This window comes from Cavia porcellus, unplaced genomic scaffold, assembly GCF_034190915.1.
Source record: "Cavia porcellus strain 051 isolate PalLab524CR breed Dunkin Hartley unplaced genomic scaffold, mCavPor4.1 scaffold_6, whole genome shotgun sequence".
Lineage (NCBI taxonomy): Eukaryota > Metazoa > Chordata > Mammalia > Rodentia > Caviidae > Cavia > Cavia porcellus.
In genome coordinates, this window is record NW_026947489.1 from 75,705,804 (window position 1) to 75,731,898 (window position 26,095).

General features: G+C 42.4%; 1 long non-coding RNA gene, 1 other non-coding gene and 1 pseudogene across 2 annotated transcripts; all 3 read right to left on the bottom strand.

The window, feature by feature from the left end:
• Nucleotides 1-2,927: 2,927 nt before the first annotated feature.
• LOC111756746 (uncharacterized) lies at nucleotides 2,928-20,530 on the bottom strand. Its single transcript, XR_002791155.2, has 5 exons — nucleotides 20,482-20,530; nucleotides 17,995-18,035; nucleotides 13,854-13,964; nucleotides 5,129-7,637; nucleotides 2,928-3,452 (listed from the first exon to the last, which is right to left on the bottom strand). It is a non-coding gene; the product is annotated as an uncharacterized LOC111756746 (long non-coding RNA).
• On the bottom strand, nucleotides 19,948-20,179 carry LOC111756821 (small nucleolar RNA U3; annotated as a pseudogene).
• A 4,357-nt stretch (nucleotides 20,531-24,887) lies between the features above and the next one.
• LOC111756809 (U1 spliceosomal RNA) lies at nucleotides 24,888-25,052 on the bottom strand. The gene has a single exon (XR_002791224.2). It is a non-coding gene; the product is annotated as a U1 spliceosomal RNA (small nuclear RNA).
• Between the last annotated feature and the right edge of the window lie 1,043 nt (nucleotides 25,053-26,095).

Genomic DNA, 26,095 nt, shown 5'->3' on the forward strand with positions numbered 1-26,095 from the left:
TCAGTTACACAAAACTGCTTTGCAGAACAGGATGGCTTTGGATATTCTCAGCCTCATGAGGTGGCACTTGTGCCTTAAGTAGATTCTAAATATTGTGTGTACACACCGGATAAACATGCCACGGTTAGTCAGGCATTGGGTTCTTGGTCAGAAAAACTATATGAACATTGATGGGAGATCTCATGCAAGAATGGTGGGTGTCCTCAACTTCATAATGATGGCATTATTCTCAGATACACTGCTGAAAGGTAGTTATTAGTATTCTGCTGCTGCAGCCTACACTGTTGTTGTGGATTATGGGTACAATCCTGCACACTTCTCATCAGGAAAATCACACAGAAGATTCACACAGAGCAAAAGCCCTTTGGGGGGAGGTGAAGTGTGTGGTCAGGATACCAGAGGTAGCCAGGTTCAGGCTTTCCACCAGGGCCTTCCGCTTGTTGGAGAGTCAACATATGTTATGTAACTGGTGTGTGCACGGTAAACATGTAAACAAGTAGTCTGTATCTGTGCTACAACTTTTTGACAACTTGCCAGCTTTTATAATACCATACTTAAGAGAGACTTATCAGTGTTACTCCCCTGCTGCGGTATTAAAGGCATGTCAGAGATTCACACAGCTCTGTGACTTTTCTTCAGGCTGTCCAAATTCCAAGTGAAACTCCCCAGCCTGGAACTGTGGCACAACATTATACTTTTGATGCATTCTAGGATTCTTGTCAGTCAAATACTGTGACTAGAATGTACATTTCTCCACTTCTATCCTGATAAAAGATTCCAAAACAAGCGGCAGGTTAGAGAGAGAAGTAAAGCAGCAGTTATGTAAGAGCATCCAAAGAATTTTGTTTTACAAATTAAAATAAATTCTAGCTGGGAGTGGTGGTGCAGATTTATAATCCCCGTACTTGGAAGTCTGAAGCAGGAGGCCTGCTGCGTGTTGGAGGACAGCCTGGGCCACACAGCATGAGGACTGCTACAAGTTCAAGGCTATCATGGAATAAAGACATTTTTTTTTTCAAAAAAAAATTTTTAATGAAGTTCTTGGCAAAGCTAGCAGACTCCCAAGAAAATGTTGTGTACTAAGACAGTCATCTTTGTTCCTGAGACCTTATCTTTAATCCTAGCTCTCCTGCCACTAAAATTTCACCAATTAGGTTTAATTCCCTACATCTATAGGTGACTGATTCTTTTGTGAATCAGGTAGAACGGATAAAACTGTTTTGGAAGAAAGAACAAAGTTTGGGGAAAGCCAGACCCAGACTCTCTACATAAGTCAGCACTATTCACAGACTGTGGAGGGAGAAAACTAGACCTCACAAGGAGGTGATCCCTCCTAGAAACCAAGGCCATGCACAGGCCACTGCCAGAGTGGGGACAGCCAGGCCCAAGCCTCTCTCCATGAGCCAGCACCATTCGTGAACTGCGGAGGGAGAGAACAAGGCCTCATCAGGAAGTGATCCTCTCCTGGAAACCACATCATTTTCATTATTTTGTTGGATTGGGTTTTATTCTCCTTTGTTTTGTTTGATTATAGGCATTATGGTAACCACGGTTGATTTCATAAGGTTTTTAAGTCCTGTATCACTTATACTGGTTTATTTGGAATGGTTTTGTTCTGTTTGATTTTATTTTCTTTTGCTTTATCCTCTTTAAAAAACATAAAAGAAAGAACAAAGTGTCCCATGAATGTAAAAATCACAATTTCGGGGAAAACATCACATGACCTTCCATTCCCAAAAATAGTATTCTAGAAAAACTTAAAATATGTATGAAAACACTATGAATATGACATTAGACAATTTCATGTGTAAGCTATTTTCTCAAGAAAAGTGATTTAAAGAAAGTGAATCAATGGAGAAATTTCAAAATATACTAATATACTTGGAGGTAATTTTTACCTCTAAAGGAAAGTTTTCTTCTTAATTTTTGTTTTTGTTTTGTCTTTTGGAGACAGGGTCTCACTATGCAGTTTAGGCTGGCCTTGAGCTCCTTTTGTAGCCTAGGCTGGTCTCGAACTTGCAATGATCCTCCTGCCTCAGCCTCCCAAGTGCTAGGATTACAGGGGTGAGCCACCACACCCAGCTCTAACATGAGTTTTCTTGAGCAGCCAAGAGATAAAAATATTCAAGATCTGGAGTTAACCGTTCATCTGTTAGGTCCTCAGAAGATTGTAATGAACACGATGATGGTATAGCCTGATCCTGTTAATAATGTAGGAAATCACATTTAAATTGCTGTTCGTTGTAAACCACTCCTTTACTGCTGGGTACAGTGTTAATCATGGCATTACAGAAGACTACCCAGCAAGCAGTCAGCTGAACACGGAGCTGGCTTTCCCAGCTCACTTGTGTGGGTGCCTCTGCCCACCTTCATGGTGAAGAGAGGCAATCGTAAACTGCTTGGAGTAGGTGTGGATGAATGACCATCCTGTGTCTCAGCCTCTCATTTGCACTAGGGGCGGGGATGAGACAATTTTTTGGTTTAAAATTTTAAGTGAGAAGATGGACCCCAGACAACTCAAGCTCGAGGACCCAATTTTCAACCACTGATGCCTCCAGGGCACAGATACAGTCCACATCCACACACTGACACTGGCCTGCACATGAGGAGTCTGAGCTGCTCTGACCTTGCATTCTTTCAGGTACGACAGTCTAAAGATAACTGAAGGAACATGAGTTTTAGAACAACAATGTAACCTCAAGAATAAAAACAAAACTGAAATATTAAAAAGTAACAGACATCTCTACTTTACCCTTTCTTTTTCTGCTTATTTTTCTATATTCAGTCCCAGTTGTGACAAGGACAACTGATTCCTTTCTCCCACCTTCAAGCATCCACATTCCCTTGAAGAGATTTTTATAGCTTCTTTCCCTGAATACTATGTGTTGTAGTCAGGGGTTGCGCAGAGAACAATTAGAATCAGGACATGGAGTTTATAATATTGCTTTATGATGGTCACCCAGAGTTAACACAAGAAAGTGCAGGAAATCTATCCGCAACACCAAAGACACAGAATATTTAGTCAAGGGCCTAAATCCCATAGCAATGTCCCACATGAGTTCAGATGAAAACCCAGAGCTCATGACAATGCCTCCCACGAGTCCAACTGGAGGTCCAGAGGCCACAAGAAGGACTCACGCCAGTCTCTTTTATGGATCCGTGCTGGAAAGCCAGAAAGTCCATGCCAGCGGGGTGAAGGAGCTGTGCTGGTGGGATTAGGGTTCTATGCTGGAGCTGAGAAGTCACACAACAAAGACCAGGGCTGTCCTGAAAGGTGCCACAGCAATCCTCAGTGACACGGAGGCCCCGAGCTCCTCCAACGACAAGCACAGTAGGGTACGTGCCAGGAAGCCAGCGTGATGAGTTCATCCTGGAGACCAAGCAGCACACGGCTTCTTCTCCGGAGCCAGGAAGCAATGCTCAATGTGAGGACCACAGCTTCTCCAGGAGACCTAATGGCTCAAACAGCAACTCGTAGGAGAACCCACAATGCCTCAACAACGCCTCAGCACAACAGCTTCTCCTTCTCCACATCTCTGTTTATGCTGACATCTTTCCTCAGGTGGAATATCTACACTCAGCAGCATGGTGATTTAATTCTGCTGGCATTAAGTTGACCACCAGTTTTCAATCCATAACACTATTTTTGGCACAAAATTCCTCTCCCTGTGCACTTAAGTACAGTCTTTCTGAGAGGGTTGGATAACATGATTAAGTGCAACACTGTACTGTGCTCAGAAGAGCTCATATTTTACTATTGTGTTTTTGCATCATATCATTCCAATCTCTATCTCTATTTATTAGATGACTATGGTCCCACAAACATCTAAATACTACAGATATTAGTCTCGTAATACATAAGAATGCCTGGGTTCTACTTTATTGGGCCTTGAGCTCTCCAGGCCATATAGCCTACACTATAAGATTTCTCCATGATAATGGATGTATCCAAATTTGCTTGAAAGGCCTCACTAGGCTCTGGTTGTGCTTCTTGTTCCTGGGGGGAAAGGTGCCCAATACTTAATGATTATAACACAGTCAGAGTCACAGACATTCAGTGATATTGGAACAGCACAAAAGGGACAAAAGGTAGTATGAAAAGGGAGCTGCATATCCATTCGCTCAAGACTGGCCACGCATTAGGTCCAGTGCACAGAGTAGAGACTGTTAATTTAGCCTGGACCCAAATTGCAGCCCTGGGTCATCTATCCTTCCCAGCCATCACTCAAGAGTGATGCTTGATGAGGAACAGATTCTAAAGACCAAATCAATCACACCAGATTTTCTGCCTAAGACAAGTGATTACTATAGATGTCTCTCTCTCTTTTTTTTTTTTTTTTTTTTTTTTTGGTGGGGGGAGGCTGAATGATATCCCCATTATCCTCAGAGCAAACTATCAGGTGAAAATGCACTCTTCAATTGTAACCTGTAAATCTGTAAACTGAGGATGGTAAATACAAACTGTCTCTGGATCCTCTCAAATAGACCCAGTGAATTTATTTCTAGCCTAGAACATAATGCCAAGAAACAAACAGCAGGCACTGATGGCCTGTTTCCACTCTTAGGTAAGAAAGGCTTGATTCTTTGCCAGGTTACACCCAGGACCATGACCAGGACATAAACTTTATCTTAGTTTCTTTGAATGCAAGTATTTTAAGTAATGGACAAATTTGTGAATCTCTGAAAACCTATGCACCTAAGAAGCACTACAGGGTATAAGGGAAATGCTGCTTCCCTTGGCATTCAAATTCCCAGAAAAGGTAGGAAAAGAGAATCAAGCAAAAGAAATATGCCATGAGGCAAAAGGGTCACTGAGAGTTGGAGGCGCCTGTGCTGCTCCACAGGGACATCGAGGCCAGCCTGAACCACACAGCAAGACACAATCTCAAAATTTAGCTCAGCGGCATAAGCGCCTGCCTTGCAAGTGTGCAGTCCTGAGTTTGATCCCTGATACCAAAAAAGACAAAAAAAAAAAAAAAAAAAAAAAAAAAGCTCATAAAGCTAAAGAAAATAAAAATAAATTTTAAAAAGGAAAGAAAGAAAAGAGATGCGAGAAAATTAACACATTTTTGGGAGCTGATATAACTTGTTAGCATTCACTCAACCCAATTTCCCCAGGTGAACTTACCAGCAAAGCTTTGTGGCCCAGGCTGTCTGCCACATTTCTCACCGTGACTGTCCTGACCATAGCTGTCCACTTTCGCCCAGCTGACATCATATCCTCCTGTCTCCTCCTTCTCCCTGTGAAACTCTACACCTTGCTGCCAGCCCATTGCTTCAGGGCCCCTAGCAGGGGGCCGCAACAAGGGACCAGACCTGCAGACAGCCTCACTCTCCAAAGTCAAACTGCTCTGAGGGTGCCAAGGAAGGACTGGGAGCTCCCCACTAGCTGCCTTCTCGGCCTTTTCTTTCACCTCCGCTGCACACAAGAGGAAACAACCTTGAATGGTTACTGTGAAACTGGAAACAAAGCTGTCACCCTATCACTGTGTGACCGATGTGTGACACAGTCTGCCTCACACTGTAATAACAGTTGCCTCTGCACAGCTGCATCTTCCTTAGCTTGCCCTGTTTGGCCTGATGGGGAGGGGAAGGGAGACCTGATGACAGAACAGGAAAGGCATTCCAGTTAGTTATCCCCTACAACAGCCTTTGCTGCTGCGTTCCCGATGAACTCAGCAGAAAACTTGCAGGTGCATGCTCTTGGTGACTGAACAACAACAACAAAAAAGAACACCTGAAATTCCCAAAACTAGTACTTACCAGAATGGGTTTGATTTGAATTTGCCTAGTCTTTCTAGACCACTGAGCTCGTACTTTGGGGGTATGTCCATATATGCCTGTTTTCATTTCAAATGTGCCACACTTCTGCTAAGATCACAGTCCCAAAAAAACAGATACTGTAGTTGGATGAGTAAGGAGATCTGTAATTTAGAACACAGCCTGGGCAATTTAGTTACTTTGCAAGACCTTGTCACAAAATAAACATTGACAAGGGCAGGAGATGTAGCTCAGGGCCAGTCCCTAGTACTACCACTGCCACCGCAGCAGACATTGTATCCTTTACTCTTTTTTTTTTTTTTTTTTTTTTTTGTCTTTTTCCTTTATCGGTACCAGGGATTGAACTCACAACTGCCTGCTTACAAGGCAGGCACTCATGCCGCTGAGCTAAATCCCCAGCCCCATATCCTTTACTCTTACAAGATAAAACAGATACCAAAGAGTAACATTCATACAATATGTGACAGTGACTGTACTTTAATAAACTTTATATATCAAATAACTATACTGTGTATTTTTTAAGTAGTTTTTGTTGTGTTATTCAGACTGATCTCAAACTCATGGGCTCATGATTCTCTAACTTGAGCCTACTGAGTAGTTATGGCTCCAGGCATGCACCACTGTGCCTGGCTGTATATTGTCTTATTGTGCCTGTTAGGTAATATATGCTTGCATACATGTGTTATGTATGTGCATATGTATAAAATATAAATATTTCCCATAAGGTCTGACAATGAAAAAAAGCATTTCCCTTATGTACTCTGCAGTCAGAAAAGCCTTGTTTTTAATATGGAATTATCTCAAAGGAAAAAGGTAGGAAGATATTGCTAAGGTGTTAAAGAGTGAAATACAATGAGCGCCTGCTTTGTAAGCAGGCAGTCGTGAGTTCGATCCCTGGTACCGATAAAAATGAAAAAGACAAAAAAAAAAAAAAAAAGAGTGAAATACAAGGCTGGGGATTCATCTCAGTGGCATAAGTGCCTGTCTGACAAGTGCAAGGTCGTGAGTTTGATCCCTGGTACCAAAAAAAAAAAATTTTTTTTTAAATTTTTCTAAAGAGTGAACTACATGATATTCACTTAGGGATATCCATCAGGGGCTGTGGGTATAGCTCAGTGGAAAAGCAGTTGGTCAGCATGCATGAGGCCCTCTCAGTTTGAGCCTTACCATCATAAGAGACACAGAAAGACAAACAGACTCTATGTGTATGTGGCAGCTAACAAATGCGCTCTAAATTTCATCTGGTCTAACAAACCCATTACTTCATACTCACTTTTCCAATATAAGTGTATCTCTCCACGTTTCCTGACTTCACATTTTAAAGAAGTCTCAGATATCCCACACTGATCCTAAATTCCACAGGTTTTTTAGGTAGAAGACTTAGAGCACGGTGGACTTAAATATGTAAGTTTGTTCAAATTCCTAACAGAACTCAAAGCCCTCCCAGAACCACGCCAGGACACTCTGACCCATTCTTGGGGCTGCACTGGCTCCTGTCTGCCACCAGAGGGGGCCACACTGCAAGGTTCCTTACCTGGCAGAGCCCTGTAGAGAATTAAGTAACCCAGAACACTGCACTCCTTGCTTCAGTGACTTTGGCCAATGTACTGGCTGAGACTGTGCAACCAAGACTGGGTTAGAAGATTTCTTAAGATTTTCAATGTTTCCAAGTTCAGATTTTATAATTACAATTTTTTCTTGGGAAATTTTCAGAAATAGAAGAATCTACAATTAAAATACAGCTTCACCAGATAGAGGAGTCTGATTCCCTCAGTTGTTGTCTCAGACACAGATGGTGGTTTAGGTAAACGTTCTGTTCCTTCTCTTCCATCGGACTTCTCTGGTAACAGGCCCACCTGCATATTAATGACAGTAACTAACATTTGTGCAGATAGTCATGAGGCACCAGAACTGTGAAGAATATTCTGAGACCTTACTGAGTCCTTGACCCTGACTTGCTGGGTTAGCTGTCTGATTTCGGCAGATCAATCTGTCTTGACCTGGTATTTTTAACCACATAACAAGTGAGTCTTTTCCTCTATATACCCTATAATTTTAACATACAAACTTAATTCTTCAAAACTGTGATGTGTGGTACAGATACAACCTCCCCATCATCAATAATGTACCACTCTCTCAGCAGGATTGGAAAGCAGTGAGGTCAGCTTAATCAGCTTCTTTAAAGAGCTCTTTGGCAACAACTATCAAGAATCTTTAGGCCTGGTACCAAAAGAAAATCTTTAAGGGCTGGGGTTGTAGCTTAGTGGTAGAGTGCTTGCCTAGCATGTGGAGGACCCTGAGTCCAAACCCCAGGATGATGATGAAGAAGGAGGAGGAGGAAGAGGAGGAAGAGAAGGAGGAGGAGGAGAAGGAGGAGAAGGAGAAGGACAAGGACAAGGAGAAGGAGAAGGACAAGGAGAAGGAGGAGGAGGAGGAGGAGGAGAAAGAGAAGGAGAAGGTGGTTTAAAGTAACCAAACCTTTGGACCTAGTAACTCTGCTTCTGGGCATCTATCTTAAGGAAGTAATTCAAAATGCAGGAAAAACATTAGGTATAAGTCATTGTAACCTTGTTCCTCACAGAATATAAAAAGAAACAAACTGAAATTCAACCATGGGGGAAACCTAACAATTTCAAAATAAGTTTACAAGCTAGATCTTAGAAACAACCCAAATGCCCATCAACCAAGGAATAGATTTTAAAAAGACATGATTGTTTTATACAATGGAGTACTTTTCAGCAAAAAAAAGGAAGATAAACTGGATATTTTTTAAAGGTAAATGGATGTGAAGCTGTGCAAGTGCGTGCACTTCAGGAAGAGAAAAGTCAGCATCTCTCGAAAATCCACCATACTAGGGTTTGGGGGACCAACCAAGAAATCAACCAGCCAGGCTTTTGGCTAAGCTTTGCCAGCCATGGGTATTCCAGGGAAAGAAAACACAGCACCTCGCGTGAGCCTACCAGCGCCTGCGCTGAGAGTCACACACTTTCCACCCTCCATTCCCACCCCCGTTAGCAACTGGATGGTTTCCAGGACAGCCTGAGTTGATAACAACTGAGGTACATAATGCAACTACATGATTGTACTCTTTAGTTGGTTTTGCAGGCCTGGGGCCAGTGGTCTCAGTGTTTCTTGAGTGGGTAACAGTATGCAATATAGCAAATATGGGGGATTTCCTTCTATCTTGTCTTTGAAGTCTAATATTTGCATTGTTTTGTTTTGATCTGATTAACTGTTTTGGTTTATTCAATATTTTTATTGTTTTTATAGTGTTTTGTTTTTGGTTTGATTTTGCTAGACCTGATGGAAAGGACAACTATTGTGAAGATAAGATATACTATCATTGTTTTCCTGGTATCCTGCTCTGAAGTTTTGTCCCAATTTTGCTGCATTGTCTTGATTAGCCTTGTTCTCTCTTGTTTTGTTAAGTTTACTACCTTTAAAGTTAAAAAAAAAAAGGTAAATGGATTCAATTCAAGACCACACTCATAAAATAAATCAGACTCACACATGGAAACATCTTATTGTCTCCCTAGTGTGAGAAACTGAAAGAGTAAATAAGATCCACAGTGTACAACAGATGGTGTGAAATGCCAAGAAACCATTCAAAAGGAAAGAGAAACTGGGATGGGGAAAAGAGAAAACAAGGAAGGGAAAAGCAAAAGAATAAAAATTGAAAAATATATATCACATTACCTTGTTTTGAAATTTTTACTTCTCTTTAAAATATAAATTTTTTCTCTTTAAAATAAAATTTAAAAACCAAGTTTATAGAGTTTTTAAAAATTACATGGAATAATTTGCATCTCTCAAACAACCAATGATGTTTATCATTTTTTCATATATTTACTTGCTATTTGTATTTCTTCAATCTAAGAAGTACATAGATACCCATTTTTAGATTAGACCTTTGAAATCTGAGGGCCTGACTTTTTTCAGTTCTTTATATGTTGCATAAGTCCTCTGTCTGAAGGTCAGTTGGCTAACATTTTCCCCCATTTTGTGAGCTGTCTTTTCACTCTGCTGGTGATGATTTTTTTTTTTTTGATGTGCAAAAGCTTTTAAATAAGATGAGATCCCTGTTGTTGATTCTTTGTAGTACTTCCTGTTCAGTTTGAGTTTTTTTTTTAATTTTATTTTGAAAGTGGTAAAATACAACAGAACAAGACAGAATAAAGCCAACTAAGATCATACAGTGATATTGGTACAGAACTTCACAGCAGGTTACCGGGATAACAGTCATAGGTATCACAGTATATTTCATTATCTTTATAATAGTTGTTCTTTCAACCATGTATATCAAAATGAGATGAAATACAGAACATTTTAGAACTTATCAAAACAGAATATTGAATAGAGCAGTACCATTAATCAGAATAGAGCAAAACAGTAATAAAAATATTTGCCTTCAAAGAGATGGTAGAAGGAAGTCCCCCTTATTTGCTATGGTCAACTTCCTAGGAGACGCTCAGATTTTGGTTCCCATTTGCTAACAGAGGGGACAGGAAAAGGTGGGTAGGGGAAGTGGGATATTTGACTCTAGGCTGTGCATCAGTAGGTTCACTATTGCTTAGCAGGGAGGCAGGCTGCTTGCTTGGTTTCACAGCATCCTAAGTTCCAACATGGCGTGGATCTCAGGAGCTGCTGCTGGTTCTCCCCCTGGAAGGGCCGCAGTCTCGAAATTTGAGTTTTGTTCATGAACTCTCTGCCTACACCTATGTCTTTAAAATTTAGGGCCAGGGATATAGCTCAGCAGCACAAGTGCCTGCCTGGAAAGCACCAGGTTACAAGTTTGATCCCTAGTACAAAAAAAAGGAAAAGAAAAGATGATTTCTACCTGATTTTTTTCCAATAGATTTAATGTTTCTGTTTTAATACTTAGCTCTCTGAAGCAGAAAAAATAAGTAGGATCCAAAATGTACAACAGGTCCTGTGAAATGGGAAGAAATTGTTCAAAAGGAAAATAAAATTGGGATGGGAGAAAGAAGAAAACAAAGAAAAGGAAAAATACATACATACATTCATACATACATACAAGACAGTTAAGATAACAATATTACTAATTCCTATTAGGTTATTGAAAGAAAGGTTTGTGCCTATATTGTTTGATCAATTTTTCATGCCTATATCTTGTAATATGGGCAACTACTTTGAAGATAACAATATGCAATGAATTAACCATTGTTACTCTCCTATCCTGTTTTGAAATTTTGCATTGTTTTTTCTCTTTAAAATAAAAATTTTTAATTTTTTAAAAACTAAAAAACTGGGGCTGGGGATTTAGCTCAGTGGCATAAGCACCTGCCTTGCAAGCAGGCAGTCGTGAGTTCGATCCCTGGTACCGATAAAAACGAAAAAGACATAAATAAATAAATAAATAAATAAATAAAAATAAAAACTAAAAAACTTTTAAAATAATAAATTGATAAAATAAAAATTTTATATTAAAAATTTTTTAAATTACATGGAATAGTACATTCTCAAGGAAAGTGGAAAATCAAGATATAAAATTGCCTATGCATATAATTACTGAAATTTTATTATTTATTTTGGGGGAGGACACAGGAATTAAACTCATGCTTGCCAGGCAGGGGCTGCCCACTCAACTAAATCCCCAACCCTGTAATTTTTTTTTTTTTTTTTTTTTTTTTTTGGTACCAGGGATCAAACTCATGACCTCATGCTTGCCAGGCAGGTGCTCGTGCCACTGAGCTAAATCCCTGGCTCCCTGTAATTTTTTAAAAGGATATTAAAAAGTATAAATAAGCAGGTGGCAAAATGCTAAACTTATTTGGTGTTTTCTGTTCTTGGGCAAAGAGCATGAAGATGGACAGTTACAGGTGTTTCTTTGTCATCCCAGACCTCCAATGTCACTCCCAGCTGCTTTGTCAATGGCCTGAGTACCAAACCTTCCAATGCCAGGTAACTGTTTCTTCGCAAATCCCCCAGTCAGAGTAAAATACACTGGTCTAAATCACTGAGAAAACTTTTGTCACTAGTCTTAGTGACCAATGTGGGGAGGGTCCAGAACTGGCTTCACAGCTGTGGATTAATGTTGCCATCTGTGAACAACAACAAAAAATTGATATACCTGTCTATCTTATAAAGCATTTTAAAAGGGTAACAAGTGTTTTCAAGGCGGTGGACACAAACAAATCCTTATAATCAGCAGGAATCTAAAGTGCTATTGCCATTAGGGAAAATAATATGAAGATTCCTCAAAAAATAACAATCATCATCGTAAGTGGGGCACGGTAGTATCTATCTCTAGTCTCAGCTACTTAGGAGGCTATGGCAGCAGGACCACTTGAAGTCAGGAGACAGAAACCAGGCTGGCAACATATCAAGAACCTGTCTCAAAAAAAAAATTAAAAGCAGAACTACTACTATGATCCAGGGTGCACGCAACAGGGTACACCTAACAAAAAGCTACTTTGAGGAGACAGCTGCTCTCCCATGTTGAGTGCATCACTTTTATTCAAGATATTCAAGATATAGAATCAACTTAGGTGTCCATCAAAAACTGAATAAAGGCTGGGGATGCAGCTCAGTGGCATAAGTGCCTGCCTGGTAAGCACAAGCTTCTCACAATGATTCCCAGTGCCACAAAACACCAAACAAAACTTAGCAAAATAATCAAACAATAAATAAATAAGTAAAAGAGCTATGGATAAAATATATTTTTAAATTTTAAAAACTGAATAAAGAAACTGTGAGATAGTTTATACACAGAGAGAGAGAGAGATACACACACTGGGATACTATTTAGACATAGAAAGAATAAAATATGGGACTTTGGGACAAGACAGGATGAGCTGAAGGAAATAAGTAAGTGAAATGGCCACACACTGAAAGAGAAATACTGCATGATCTTACTTATCTGTGGAGTCGAAGAACACTAATACTGTAAAGTCGCAGAATGGTGACTATGAGGTGATGCTGAGCAGATGTGAGGTAGTGAGGGGCTGCAGAGGGGAAGGCTGGTCAAACCGTGTATAACTACAGTTCCAAAGAGTTCAACAGCTCAACAGGAATAAACTCCAGAGGCCGACTTTCAGCAAGGTGACCAGTAGTCTTGAAAAATGAAGGGGACACTCTAGCACAAAATGTTAACTGTGTGAATAGTGTGACTTTTAATTACCTAGATTTAACTACTCCACAACAAATATGTACTTCACAACATCGTGTTTTACCCAGTAAACACATACAATGTTATGACAATTGGGGAGGCTTGTTTGTTTTTTTCAGACAGGGTCTCACTATGCAGTCCAGGGGCACCTTGAACTGCAAACTATCCTCCTGCCTCAGCATCCCTGGTGCTGGGATTAAAGGTGTGTGTCACCATGCCTGGCATTATGCCAATTTTTTTAAATGTTAAAACTAAACACATTTACTGCATCTTTTTAAATTTCATATATGTAAAAAAATGTATTTTATATAAATTTAAAACCCAGTGAACACAAATACTGTCCTCTCCAGGGATTTCTGCTAATGTCAATTCATTTCATTGAACTTTCTAGAAATCACATGTCCCAAAGATAATAATGGTATTTTTCAACTTTTTTGGAGTCAGCGATGCTTTAAACCCTATATGTCTCTATGTAGCCTGGGCTATATACAGTTTAAGGCCAGATGGAGCTACATAGCTAAAGGATGTGAAAAAAAATGAAAAAAAAATTTAGAAAGAAAAAGGAAGCATGGATGGATAGATGTATGGAAGAAAGAAAGAAAAAAAGAAAGAAAGAAAGAAAGAAAGAAAGAAAGAAAGAAAGAAAGAAAGAAAGAAAGAAGAAAGAAGCAAGCAATCACACTATAAATAAATTCATTGTTACTACTTAGCTCTGCATCCAAGCCAGGTATTTACAAAACCCAAAAGGCTTAACTTAGTAATTTAAGGATCTTGATTTTGCCCTGAATTATCCCCAATCTTCCCAGCATGTACAGTTTAAAGTAGATGATTAATTGTAGTTCATGTGATTCTCAAAATACACTAGTGTTAAAGTGATGCTTAGCCTGTGAGTCCAGGCCATACCTGATTCCTTTAGCTCTTTAATTTCCAAGTCTACACCCACCTTTCAATGTTCTGAAGTTAGTCCTAGATAGACACTGACACCAGGATAGGGTTCACATCTCTGCACCCTGGGGCTCTCCATTGGCTGGGTTCTCTTTGTTCCAGTGTTCTCCTGTGACACGGGAAATGTTGTCAAAGGCATATCTGCAATCTCCTGACTGTTCACTGGTAGAAACCAGCTACCTATCAGATAAGCTCCCACTTCTTGGTGGATACCCTGTAGTCCTTATTAGCTACTTCACTGCTATCCCAATACCGTGAAAGCAGTAATAGCCACCATTCACTGCATCCCCACTGTGTGTGCCTACAGCACACCTACCCACTATGTGCTAACGTCCTCAGCTCCACCCCTCTGTCCCTACTACTTACACTGTGTTAAGCAGTTAGGCTTCCTCAGCAACACACAAGTATAGTAAAATGAGAATTTCCAGGGCTTTCCATGGCTTGATCTCCAGATTCCTTTTGGTCACCACACAGTGCACTGGTGAAACATTTGCTGTAAAGACTAGCAAGCTGCCTGAGCTTCTGGAAACACAGAGACCCTGAGCTAACCCACACTGCCTCAGCACCATTCCAGCACCAAGAGTTGCTTACCATCCCTGCCAGTTCAGGGCCTTTCTGGCCCTGACTCTGCTGGCCACTCTCCCCTGCTCACTGGCTCCACCCAAGTCACAGGAGCCATCTCTCAGTTACTCCTGCAGGTCAAGCGCATCACCACCTCAACTCTCTGCACCAGCAGCTTCTTCTGCTGCCATTCTCTGCCCACGGATCCTAGCACAACTTCTTGTGTCACTTTTTTAGGGAAGCTTCCCTTGACCACCTACTCTAAAGGAATCCTGTATCAGGGGCTTCAGAACTCTTATTTTCCATATGAATTTCCTTCATTCATCTGGTGTATTAACTATCTCCCCTTGACGGCAGTCAGTTCTCTGAGAACAGGCACCTTATCTATTGTACCACTGTATTTCCAAGTTTACACCAGGACTGTGGGAAGCCCTGTAATTGGCTGCCACCTTATATCTGCAGGCCGCACCAACTTAACTCCCTCTAGGAGTTAAGTCTGGTAGTTAAGCAGCACCTTGCCCAGCTTGTTTGGCCTATTCAGGGATTATGCTTATGAGTCTGTGTGCGGGAAATCTGAAAATTTGATTTAACCTAGAACCCTCAGTCTTGCCACTGTTGCTAAGTTACCTGCTGACATCTCAGAACCTAACTCCCTTCTCCCCCAATACCCTATATATTTGTCACTTTTTTCTTGAATAAACGAGACTTGATCGGACTTCTGTCTTGTCTCCATTCTTTGCGTCTCTTGTCCCCTTTCATCCCCACTCCCCCTCTAGAGTCTCCGTGGACTTACCAACAGGACGGGACCCAGGACCTCAATGTTTACTGTTGAATCAGTCAATATAAGACTCTCTCCAAACGTCCCTCAAGTTCCATCTTCTGAATCAAAACCACCTGGGCCTCCTCCAAACCCTTGCCCTTCTGGAAATGGATCCTCTCAGTTTAGCACCCAAAGGTTCACTGACTGCCTGAATACCTCATTTTTCCAGATTCCCTAGAAGCTAAGTCAGTACATCTTCAAAGTCCCCTGGACCAATAAGAGTCCTCAGGTCAGGTCAGGTCAGGTCAGGTCAGTGTTGACATCTGTACATGACTTTCATGAGAATCAAACAGATCATGGGGGGCTGGGGATTTAGCTCAGTGGCATAAGCGCCTGCCTTGCAAGCACGCAGTCGTGAGTTCGATCCCCAGTACCGACAAAAAGGAAAAAGACAAAAAAAAAAAAAAAAAAAAAAGAAACCAGATCATGGGCCCAGAGTGGTGGTGCACACCTGTCATCCAAGGTACTAGGAATGATGAGACAAGAGGAGTTCAGTCTGGACAACTTAGCAAGACCCTACCGCACACACACAGCAAAAATCATAGTAAAAATAACAAAGGTTGTAGATATAGCCCAGAGATAGCCAGTTATAGCTAAGTTCAATCTCCATAATAAGAATAAATAAATAAGTGTTTAAAAAACAAGGGAACTACCTAACAGTAAGTCATTTGATGAACTGGCACCTGGCATAAGAATGTATTTTGGAGGCCAGGATGGGTTTCTCAGACTTTGAGCAAATTTCCCTGAATTGTTCTTTTCTATAGCTTTTGACAGACAGCAAGGAGATTTAGAAGCCATGAAGTAGTGAAGGTACGATGGTGCATATCTATAACGTCACCACTCGTGGAGGCTACAGCAAGAGGATACGATGCTCAAGGCCAACCTCAGCAAAACAGAGTCTGGGTGAGATGTTTCAAATTTTTAAAAATTAAAATAAAAAGAGCTAAGGATGCAGCTCAGTGAGGTGTTGCTTTCAGTTTCCAGTACCACACACAGAAGAGGCCATGAATCTGTTACTAAAGTTTCATTTCTATTGCCAAATAGCTAAGATGTGACCTTGTGCACTGAAAACAGAAGGGATCTACACGCAAATATTATTTAATGTTGACATTTACTGTATTTATTCTTTTTATAACTATACATTAAACCAATACAAATCATATTAGTTTCAAGAAAATATAACGATTGCTTTGCTTGTACTGCTGGGTTTCAACCCAGAGCCTTATAAATGTTAAGTGCCACATCCTGTGCAAACAATGCGGGCACTGACAGGACAGCACAAGATTAAGAGAAGACAAAACACACAGGAAAGCTGGGACTGGCCGAGACATGGCCCTCCAATGGAGAAGTAGCGATGCCATACCAGCATCCTCATTTATACACAGAAAAAAGGGAAGCATGTGACAGTGTCGAAAGTGCAAGGTCCTGGTAACAACACAAAAAAGGAAATATTTTCAGAGTCATCTGTGCTATAATTAACAGGAAGGGACAGCAAGGCTGGACACCTGCTGATACGCAGCTAAGCTAGAGGTCAACTTGTTCACATGTGGGGGGAATGCTTCTGGCATTCCATGTTCCTGGGACCAGCTTTGCTCTAGTCCAAAGGAGTTCACAGATCTCCACCTCAGCCACAGCTCAGCTGTTCCACACAGGTAAGTAGGTGCCCTATCACAGAGCTACATTTCCAGTCCCCAGAAACGGCAACTAAGTGTTTCAGGACAGGATGTGCTTCTCAGACTTCAAGCAACTTCCCTAAATACAGGATGTTTCTCAGAATTGAAATCCTTTCCTTCATTTTCTGTCACCTTCATCTCTTACAATCCTTCCTTCTTTCTGTTAAACCCAGCTGAGGGTAGGGGACTTCTTTTCTGGCTGTCACTAAGTGATATTCATCAACTCTGCCATTATTAAAATTACACTTGCCTGAAGCTAGAGGACACCACTTGCAAGATCCAGTCCAGGTCTGAAGACTCCGTGAAGCAGCAGAAAAGGAAAACCTGCTCCAGCACTTTTACATCAAGACATGGAATGCTACTCTTAACAACGACATTCAATAAACTCACGTGCCTAAGTAGACTGTTAACAAAAATCAATGCAGCTTTGAAAGCTGGTTTGGATTCTTGGATAATCAACTGATGTCATCAGCTTTCAAAGAAGAGTAGTGTCCGGGCTGAAAATGCTTGCTGACTCACATTTCTGCCTCAAGTTCCATCCTGAGTCAACGAGCCCAAATGAGGACTTGCACCTTCTCGCCATACCTGTGTGGCTCCCATCAATCCTGGTTCCCTTCTGTCCCCACGACTGACCAGCTGCTGGCCTCAGCTCAGCTCCTTGGTGCAGTTCACTTCTGGCCTTGTCACTCTGGCCTCTTGGCTCCACTCTGTAGCCTCCCAGAGATCCTCTTCTCATGCACAACCTCAAATCCACCCTGTTCCTAAAGCCCAGAGGGATCTTTCACCACCTGGCTTGAGCCCCACCTATGCCTCTAACCAAGCACGTAACTTCTCAGCCCTCTAGGCCGGCTTCCTCATCTATAAAAGGGTAAGAATAGGCTAAGGACATACCTCGGGGCCACAGTCCTTGCTTAGCATGGACAGAGCCCAGGATTGAGCCTCAGTACTGTGTGTGTGTGTGTGTGTGTGTGTGTCTGTGATCTCTAAAGTCCCATTTTACTCTAGGAACCAAACGTCTATAAGAGCAAAAGCCAAAGAAATTGTTATGCCTTCTTTTCAACAACAGATGTCACTCCAGCACTTACCAGTATCTTGGATCCTGTCAGCTTTCCTCAAGTCTGTGGTACTGAAAACAGAAAGTATAAACCCCTTAGCTTCCACTAATCTGGAACAAATACAGTGGTAAACCCTGCTCTATATACGATTTTAAACTGTCCCTCCACTTAGATGCATCCAATCATTCAACAAACACTGAGCACCTATTTGTAATAAATACAGGTTTATTTGCCTCCTCAGCTCCTCCCTTCTCTGCTTCCTGGTTACTGTGGGTTGACCACCTTTCCTCTGCCATACCCTTCTGCCATGAGTTTATGCTTTGGAGCCAGCCAACCGTGGACTGGATGCAGTAGAAACTGTGAGCCAAATAAACCTCTCCTCCTTTACATTGCAGTTGTTGAACATTTTGTACCAGCAACGGAAAAGTGACTCTTATACCATTATACACTATTATGTACAGCATGAAGGGACACACTCACTGTGTGCAGATATAAGCAGGGGTGTGTGTACAGCCATAGTTTCCTTAATCTGGCTGCACATCAGAATCAGCGGAGGAGTTTCCTTTCTTTGATTGAAAAACAAATGTACCGTAAGGCACAGAACTCCTATCTGCAATCCCTGCCCTCAGGATGCTGGGGCAGAATGACGACAATTTTGAGATCAGCCTCAGCTACCACAGCAAGTGTGACATCAGTGTGGGTGACACAGTAAGACACTGTTCCAAAAGCCAAAATGAACAAAAAATACATAAATACAGTAAGACACTGTTCCAAAAGCCAAAATGAACAAAAGATACATACAAAAATACAAAAATACAGAAAAGAAGTCCCCTACCCTCAGCTGGGTTTAACAGAAAGAAGGAAGGATTGTAAGAGATGAAGGTGACAGAAAATGAAGGAAAGGATTTCAATTCTGAGAAACATCATGTATTTAGGGAAGTTGCTTGAAAACAAATGACAAAAAAACATTTTAAAGGCCTCCAACACCAAATGCCTAGTTTTCTTGCTTCAAAGCAATTCTGTTATCAGGTTTTGGGTTTGCTTTGTTTTCTTTGGAGGTACTGTGATGGATTGAGTGCAGGACACTGCTTACCTTAAGCAAAAGCTCTACCAGTGAGTTACAGAGCCAGCCCCTCTCACAAGTTTTTGTATCCTGCTGCAACCCACAGGGCTCTTGAGGTTTTTAGGGTGAGAATAAGGAAAAATAAGGAAGGGACAAAAGCAAAGGCTCCTTCATTGCAGGGCCTTTTATTTATTCCTTTTTAGCAACATAATGTCCATATGACACCCTGTTCTCCTAGCAACCCACTATTTGGATTGCCTTGGGGCTTGGTGTTTTTTGGGCTGAAGCACCTTCAGCTTGACCTAGGTGCCCTTTGTTCTAGGAAGGACTATACCTAGAGTGCTCTCAACAATATCCGCCTGTTACCACATAATGGGAAGAAATAAAATCCAGACTCCTGTGCCCTGAGCAATGAATTGTAAAGTGGTAAGTGACAAAGTTCAATGCCTATTCCCTCCTCTGCAAAAAAAAAAAAAGAAAAGAAGAGAAAAAGAAACATCAAACTAAATCATATTTATTAAGGTCTTGGGGAAAGGCCACATTCTTCATAAACAGAAAAAAAAAAAAAAAGACATTTACCCACACTACAGCATTCTTCCTTTCATAACATAGAGGTAACTTGCCTGTGACATTTGTGGTAACAAGAACCCCACAGTCCTTTCTGTGTTAGTGAGCTATATATCCCTAACAAACCCCTTAAGTTACATAAGGAAACAAGAAGCATAGACAATTCTTCACACACAACTCACATAACCCTTCGCTTTCACCTCACTACTAACAGCTAACTACTCAAGGTCTAATTTCTTCAAACTGCCATTGAACAGAAACCACTCAGACTACATTCCTCCCCTCTTACTAACTCAAAAAAGACAGTAAGGGGGCTGGGGGCTTAGCTCCGCGGCATAAGCGCCTGCCTTGAAAGCAGGCAGTCGTGAGTTCGATCCCCGGTACCGATAAAAAGGAAAAAGACAAAAAAAAAAGACAGTAAGAACAATCATTAATAGCATTGACAGCTGCACACAAGGGACAGTAAGTCAGCTTTATGCTCAGAAATAAACACTACAGCTCCTCCTTGTGGTTCTCGGTGATCTAAACAGTCAGAGAAGTTTCTCAAGCAACATCTACACAAATGATTCCTCAGAGTATAACCTTGCCACTACAGCTGCCACCTTTGCTTCCTCCCTGAAATGCACACATACTACCCTGATGGTCCCTACCTGTGGGGACATTGGCGCAAATAAATGCACACTTCTTTTTTTTTCTTGTCTTTTTCGGTTTTTTTATCGGTACCAGGGATCGAACTCATGACTGCCTGCTTGCAAGGCAGGCGCTTATGCCGCTGAGCTAAATCCCCAGGCCCAAATGCACATTTCTAGCTTCCCTCCAAAACGCCTTTCCCTTACCAGACCTACAAAAAAATCCATTTTCAAGCTCTTGCCTTTTGGAAAACTTACTTCACCAGGGCAGCTTCATTAACATAGTATCGCCAAACACCCAATCCCGAGCCACTTACTTATAACCAACCCCGCCCCACTTCCGCCCCGCGGTTCCAGGTTCCTGTGCGCCATGCTGACGGCCAACCTGCGCGCCGCAGCGCCAGAAACCCTCCCTCCCCCGCACGCCTCTGGTGGGACCGCTGGGCCCAGCCAGGGAGGCCCCTTGAGAAAAAAACCAAATCCCAAAGTGACTAGTAAAAGCTACCGCACAAAGCCAAAGGCTATGATATCTGTACCGATCATCCTATCCTATGGTACCGATCATCCTATCCTTCCTTTCTTTCCTTCTTTCCTTCTTTCTTCCTTTCTTTCTTCCTTTTTATTGTGATACAAGGGCTCATTATGTATGATAGGATTTTCAGCGCGGTAAAAAAGAGAATATAAAATAAAAATAGCCTTTGTTCTAAGGACTCCCAGAGAAGTCCATCACTTCCGGGGCCTGGCTATCTCTGCTGGAAACGTGGTGTGTGGGACATACTATAGTTTCCGACTGGGGTGGTGCTTAAGGTAGTATTGCTGATGTGCGGGCAGCTGATTGGGACTCTTTTCGCGCCACAGGTTAAGTTGTCATAGGAGAGGGAAAAGTGACCTCAAGTAAACATCCCCAGGTCCTGTCTCCCACTGCCCTAATATCATATCTAGGGCAAAATCCTTTCAGTGTACCCTCAACTGGCCTCAGACTCGCAGTGATTCTCCTGCCTCAGCTTCCTAGGTGCTGGGATTACAGGCATGCCCACCACACCTGGCATCTCCTATTTTTAAATAGGACCCTTGGAACAAAAGGTCAGGAATATATTCTTTTGTCCCTTCCCCTCAAGAATTTTTGCTTTTACTTTTTCGAACAAGGCATTATTCCCCTCCTTTAAGCTTGGGTGGCTTCCGATTGCTTGGGTTAAAGACAAAGCTTTTCAACATCAGTACTGGGCCCCTGCGTGCTGGGGCTCACCCCCAACTCCCTTGAGCCCTGCTATATGCTCCATGCTCACACAGACTCCCTTCTGCCCCAAGTGGCTATTTCCAGCAGGGATTCTCTCCTCAATTTAGTTTCCCATCATCATTCAGACATCTGTCCAAGTATTTCCATCTCCCTGAAACTTTCTTTAAACTTCTTCACACCCTGTGCCTGATCCAATTGTCTCCCTTACACTGCAGCCTAAGAACTGCCAAGTGTATTTCCCTAGATTCGCTGGTAGGTCCACTCTGAAAGGTAAATGAGACCATAACCCACGCAAGGACGATGGAGACAATCTGCCACAAAGAAGCAGTTTATTTGGTGCAGGGACGAGTCGCTAGCAGACAGCGAACAACCCCGAGGGTAAGAAGTCATGGGCTTACATGCCTGAAAACCACAGTGGAGGGAATGGGCGCGCAGGCCAAAACGGCCCCTCAGGAAGGAATAAGGATACATTTAGAGGTGGAGTTGTGAGTCACAGGCACTCCATCAGTCTCTGTGGTTGCTGCAGTTCTCAGAAAAGTACGCACGTGTCTTTGTGGTTGGTGCTATCCTAGTAAAAATCTGCAGGGGTGGTTGGGTTGCACTCTTCAATCCCCTCCTCCCTGGGCCGTGGAGTTCACACTCACCTGAGCAAGCCCAAGTAGAGAAGAGCAGCAAAGAGCAGTGAGAGGTGACCCTTCTCCATGGATCCCTCCTGGTAATGGACCTACGTCAGGACAGGAAGGCACTACACCTAATTACTCTTTATTCTTGGTGAAGGTACTCCTACAATGACAGACCCTGTAAGGGTCATCCTTACAATGAATGCATGCATGCTTACTGTGTGCTATGATAAAGAGAACTCTGCAGCAAAAGGTACATGTCCAGACCAAAAGGATTTGTGCTCCCTAAACTCAGGTTTCCTCTAACTGCAAAGCAATACTCTGCATATTCAAAGATATCTGGCTCTCTTTGCCTGGCTTTGTGGGAACTGGGGTAAAAGAAAGTAGGTACAAAAATGTTGATATCCTGTTCACTGCTCTTGTTAGGGGTTTAAACAATCATTCATCTCTGACTCAGGAATTTGGTGTCTTCTACCAGCATCTACCAGCTGTAGCAGGCAAATTTGGAAAGTCAATGCCAAAAAGAACATACTGCTTCCTCACAACCCTCAGCCTTCAAAGAGGACCAATGTAGCTCGGCATGCTGGCACACATCTGTAATCCCAGCACAAGGGAGGCTGAGGCAGAAGGCTCACCCCAAGTTCAAGGTCAGCCTGGGCTACATGTTAAGACACTGTCTCAAACACAAAGAGGACCAACAGCAAATTTAGGACTCAGAATGAAATCTTGGCCACTGTAGATCTAGAAGGAGAAAACTAATGAAGAATTACATGATATGTGGCTAGAACAGAAGGAGAAAGTAACAAAATCTGGGAAGGGACAGTGCTTACAAGAAGATAGTTGATTAGATGTCGGGCAAATCCAGTCAAGCAAGTGTTTATAATCTGTCAAAATCATTACACCCACAGCACATGCAGAATCTGGGGTAACTACAGTTCCTGAACCATATATGTGGGACCAATCACAGTGTTTCCACCACTGGCCAGACCGTCACACCCCCTCACTGACCAGTAAGATGTTCACAGAAAAACTGACAAAGAAGGTCAGAAAGAAGAAAGCTGAAATACACTACCCTCCTACTCTCCCAAAGGAAGAGAACAATCACCGGTGGCAAACGGCACTTATAGCAAAGTAACATGAAGGGCCTGCTTCACACTCAGAACAAGCGGTGTGCCTTCCTCATCATGTCCACATCCTATAGTTCAAAACCTTCTCTAGTAACAAAGAGATACAGAGGGTCCTTTTGTTTTTTCCTTTTTTTTTTTTTTTTTTTTGTACTAGGGATAGAACTCATGACCTTGCATTTCCCAGGCAGGTGCTTGTGCCGCTGAGCTAAATCCCTGACCCATACATAGGGTTATTAATATTACAGTTCTAGCTGTGAGCTCTCAGCCTCTGATGGGTCTACTGTAGTCAAGCACTTTGCAGTGATTGAGAGTTTGAGTCATTTTGTTTTGTTTTGTTTCTGTGTAGTGCAAGAAAGAATACCAGATCATTTGCCTCTTTCACAGTTTATATCTGATAAAATGTTGGTCAACTGACAAAATTCAAACAACTTATTTTCCCTTCTAAAGCTTCCAAACTTTAAAGCAACTTAGTTGATTAACATAGAACTTCTCAGCAGCCAGTCACTTGCTTTGTTTTATGCAGGCTTTTGTCTCCTAAAGCTGGGGAGCTGTGTTTATTCTGCAGACCTCACAAAACACTGCTTCTGTCTGTGGGGAGCAGCTGAAGCTGAAGATCAATCACATGTGCCGGGCAAGAGTAAGCCCAGCCCCAAGAACATGGGATGCCGAAGGTGAGCCAGACAAATACAATGCTCCAGCCCCTAGAACACAAGGCACCTGAAGCAAGCTAGGTAAACGACTTGTTAGGCAGCAGGTTTCACTTGACATCAACCTGCTGCATGTACAAACATGCTGCAATCCCTGAGCAGCTCTTTTCTCTAAGAGAGAACTCCATTTCACCTCAGCTTTCTGCACTTTTGCCTTCGTTTCTTCAAGGTCTTCTTCCCCCCAGGAGTTTCTCCAGAGCTGCACTGGACACTGCTCAGTGCTGAGGTCAGCTGCAGGTCACCGCAGATGGCCTCTTACCTGAATAAAGAAATCAGTCAAGTTGAAGAGACCAGGTACCCTCTGCACTGAGAGACAGAGCAGGGAATAGTGGTACACACCTATAATACCAGCGCTTGGGACACAGGCAGGAAGTTATAGGCCAGCCTCAAGTGCTATGGCAAGACCACCAACTGAAAAAATTATGTACTTCATAGCAAACAAACACTAGATTGTCTCAAAAAAAAATCTAGAGTTCTGCTTCCAAGAAGTGCCAGTTACCATCTATGAGACCAAGTCCTACAGATAATAACTGTAGTTTCTGAATAAAATGTACAGAGTAATGTAAAACCACTGAAGAGCAATAAAAACAACAACCCAAAGACTGCTATGCAGGACTTGGAAGAAAAGAATAGCTCTGATTAAGCTTTCAATTTTTGTGGCTTTTGATTTACGACTATGACCAAAACTAAGATAGAAAACACTAAAAGCCATAATTCTGGGAAAACACAGTAGCTGAAAAGCAATGGAGGGAAACCCCAGAAGGAATAAACCCCAATCCACATAGACACTCCACCCAAATATCTGGTCAAAACTTTCCACATGCACCACTGACTCCAAGCAGCAAGCTGATTACTTTAAGTACAACACTTTTACTTAAATACAACAGAGAACTCAATGTACACCAACGCTAACACCCATGGCTCTAAAGGCTGAGCATACAATAAACCTGAACCTTTTCTTGAAAGGTTAAGCAAGAGAAAAGTGCAAATTCAGTCCCCTACTGCCACAAATTATACAGCTGAGTTACCCACATTTAAGCAACAATGCACGGATCTGCATATCCAGAGTGTAATGGATAAGCCTTGCTCTGGGAAAACCACCTTCCTGATAATGGTGTCTCCCCTGTAAGGTAAGAATGAATGGACAACCTCGCGCCACACCTCACCCTCCTCACACACTCCTCACCTTCTCATGGTCACTATGCTCACACCTCTTCCACGCCTCCCCCTCCCCACACACCACACCCTGCTTCCCACCACGACCCGCAGGCCTTGGATCGGGGACACGCCCGCGAAACGCGGCTGCAGGAACCACGCACTGCAACCGGCAGCCACCCCTTGACATCTACATGTCCCCGCCTCTTGAGGTGACGCCCCGCAACGGCCAGCCTTTCGCCAGCTGCCCTTCCGGAGGTTCTGGTTTACCGCACGCCACGGCGCTGCGGGGACAGGACGGGTGGCACCGGGGCGACGCGGCGGCGGCGGGCAGCAGAGTGGGTCGTGCCAGTGCTAAACTTTAGCGTGCCCAGCAGCCCAGATCGTCCGACCCCATCCAGACCCTCAGGCCCCGAACAGCAGCAGCTCAGGGCAGCCGGCTTCACCAGGATTCACACCGGTAGCTTGCGGCACCAAGAGAGCAGCCTCTGCCGCCTGTCTGCTAACAATCCGAGAACACGTACGTGTGTGTGTGTGTGTGTGTGTGTGTCCGTAAGTTTGTGAGCCTGTACGCTGCATTGGCTGTGTTGTGATGGGGTCTGGTTATGCAGGTCAAACTGGCCAGGAACTCACTATATAACCTATGCTGGCCTCGCTCATGGCAACCCTGTTCCCTCAGCTCTCAAATGCTGGCTTTAAGGCGTGTGTTACCCGGCCTGGCTTTTTAAAAAAAAAAAAAAAAAAAAAAAAAAAAAAACTTTGTAATTTTTAATTTTAATTACTATGTGTTTGCAAGAACTTAATGATTACATTCATTGGGGGAAATTAATACATGTACACAACATATCTCAATTCTGTTTTTCTATTTCCCTTCACTTCCTCTTAAAATGTTTTTTGCCAGCAACACATTTATTTGTAAGCCCTTATCAAGTTAATTACTATAAATTAGGATTAACAAACAGGCCATAAAAGTATCAAAACTATAAAGATAACTACACTAAGTCAAGGTATGGTTTTAGATCCATT